The sequence below is a fragment of the Sesamum indicum genome, linkage group LG1, assembly GCF_026168435.1.
Source record: "Sesamum indicum cultivar Baizhima isolate 11 linkage group LG1, ASM2616843v1, whole genome shotgun sequence".
Lineage (NCBI taxonomy): Eukaryota > Viridiplantae > Streptophyta > Magnoliopsida > Lamiales > Pedaliaceae > Sesamum > Sesamum indicum.
This window is the reverse complement of record NC_142657.1, coordinates 13271673-13274497: the sequence shown is the minus strand read 5'-3', so window position 1 is coordinate 13274497 and position 2825 is coordinate 13271673. Positions and strand designations below refer to the sequence as shown.

Sequence of the window (2825 nt, the reverse complement as noted above, 5' to 3'; positions counted from 1 at the left end):
AAATTTATGTCGGTACTCATTAACGTGTATATATACAGAATGGATATGAATACGGTACAATATACGGTACTAATACGGTAAGCATGAAATGTACACAAAAAAAATTTCAGAACAATTGTGTGTTGTGCATTTAGGATACTCTTTTTTTTTTTTTTTAATTTTATATTCTTTTAGTCATAATTCCTATTTTATTAGTAGTAGACACGTCTAAAATATATATGTATAGAAAGTGTTAAGTACCACAAAGACCATGTCTACTTTTCTTCAAAGAGTTTTTTTTCCTTTTAAAAGGATGATTAAAATATAATTCTTTCATCGTGTGAATAAAGTGTCGTCATTGGTCACTTCACTCTCTAAACCAAGAAAGAATCGGGTCATTGTCATCACCAAACTCGGCGGGCATGAAAATAAACGGACCAGAATTGACGCAAAATCGTGGAACGCAATCGACAGTTTGGACCCATTGGCGATATTTGTTGTTGCTGACTGAAGGAGAGCCATGAAAAATGGCAGCCCAGAAAAGCTAATCAGAAACACGTTTTTTCACCTCTAGCGTCTGTGTCTGCTCCCAAGCATGAAAAACAACCACTCTTACCTCATACAGCCCAACGTAAGCGAGAAATTACGCGACAAGATTTCAGTGTTGGACAGTGATTTTGATATTTTCTGGGACTGCCCAAATAGGCAGGGCGAAGAATAGGTTGTGTAAAGGTCAATGTGGAAATCCAAGAATCTTTCTTTCTGGGAAATTATTTAAATCTTTCTTTCTGGGAAATTATTTAAATGTTCGATTTTTAAACTATATATTGCACTTCTTATATACATATTTTATATATAATTCTTTTTCAGATATACATAAAATATGAATTTTATACGTGAATTGTGTATAAATAAATAGTTATGTCCATACACGTCATGCGAGTTTAAGTGCCATGACGTAGGTGATGGTTTACTTTTATAATAGTTTAGTGCTTATTTAAATTGGATGTAGCCTTTGATTTGAAATCATTTATATATTTTAACATTTAAATATATTGAATGATGTAATAAACTATATCCATCAAGAAAAAATAATTATACATGCGTGTGTATAACAAAATAAAAGATAAGAGCTGTGCACCTGCACTACGTGCAACATCTACAAAACTATACGAATCTTTCGGTTAAAAAGGTTATTCAATTATTTAAAATTAATATTTTTATATAATTTAATACTGAAAATAATTGTGGAAAATTAGTGTTATCGTATCGCAAAATCAACTGAAGGAGTAGCTTCTTTTATACTTTTCAAAACATCTAGTTTGAAAAACAAAGCACAAATTATATATGTACATTGGAATAAAAAGAAATATGAATATCCAATTGCAAATAAAGAATTATCCGACAATAAAATTATTATCTGCCTAATAAAGTTAAGAGCTTACAATCAAGAAAGAGATGTTATTTTCATACGTAGCTAGTTTTAGTTTACAAAACTTAGTATATATTCTTCTGTTCCTCTAAATAAAAGAAGAAAAAAGAATATCGATGATAAACAAAATTGTTGGAGGTTTCCAATATTTGACGTTAGCCGCCAATCAAAACATGTGAGCAGGGGTTTGGTCTTCTACTGGGCGTCAGATGTGGTCAGGAGTGGTAGGCACACTCCTCTCCTTCGCGGAAATGTTAAGGTTGTCTGGTCTTTGGCCCATTCATACTTCAACTACCAATAAATCCCCATTCCCAATCACTCACATCCAATAAATAATTCAAATGCTTTTAGAATAAAATAAAATAATAAATTTTAATTGTGGGACACTTTTGGAATTGGCATTCTTCTTGAGATGGAGTGTGTGACTAGTTTTCAGTTTGTCCGACTATTATTTCGCCATAGAATAGATATGATGCACAATTCTGTCCAATTATGCGTTTACGTGCATTTTGTCCAAGTCGGAAGTTGGGCTGAATTTCTTTACTTATCTATTAGTAATAATGGTTGACACCACATTTTTTATTTCCGTGCTTCTTTAGTCTTATATGTGGACAAAGAGTGGCGTAAATTCATGATTATTTTATCTCATAACTGAAGTAAGTAAGGATTTAATCTCATTTTACGTGTCAACTCTTTTCTTACCAGTTGGTTGGTTTGCTCATAAAATGGAGGAAAGGACATAGTACATACAACTTGGGGTATAAAGTTGTGATGTATTTATTTGTTCATACTGAAAGCCAAATATCACACTGATCATTAGAGTTTGGACAAGACTGGAAATCTTAGTACTGAGATTTCAGCTGGCAATGAGTTGAACAGAAATTGGGCTACTGGCCCAAGGCGTTTAGAAAATAAGTAATCATAATATTTCAGGCAAATCAAAAAGAACGGGAACACGCCCAGTGGGACTCGAACCCACAATCGCTTGATTAGAAGTCAAGCGCCTTATCCATTAGGCCATGGGCGCTTCGTGCTTATTTCCGTATAGCATAGTCATATTATCTTGTACTATGATTTTATTATATTTCCAGCTATATAATATTAGAGCTGCAACAATTTTGGTTTCGGAAGAGATTTTGGAACATTCCTCGTGAAATTGGCGTTATCCCACGGAAAAATTATATTTTGGTCCTGCATGATAGGATATGTTGAATTTTTGGTCCTATAACTTATAAATTTAGTGTATTTAATTTCATAAAATAAATATTAAAGTATTTTTAATCTCATAAATTTCTCTTTAAATTTATCCATTCCTAATCATGAATCAGACCAAGTTGCAAAAGAAATCAGTCATCACCTTAATATGCGTTGATGAATTTTATCTTTTATTTAATATATACTAATTATGCGTCAT

General features: G+C 32.2%; 1 non-coding gene across 1 annotated transcript; it reads right to left on the bottom strand.

Annotated features, from left to right (window-relative positions):
• Positions 1-2365: 2365 nt before the first annotated feature.
• TRNAR-UCU (transfer RNA arginine (anticodon UCU)) lies at positions 2366-2438 on the bottom strand. The gene has a single exon. It is a non-coding gene; the product is annotated as a tRNA-Arg (tRNA).
• Between the last annotated feature and the right edge of the window lie 387 nt (positions 2439-2825).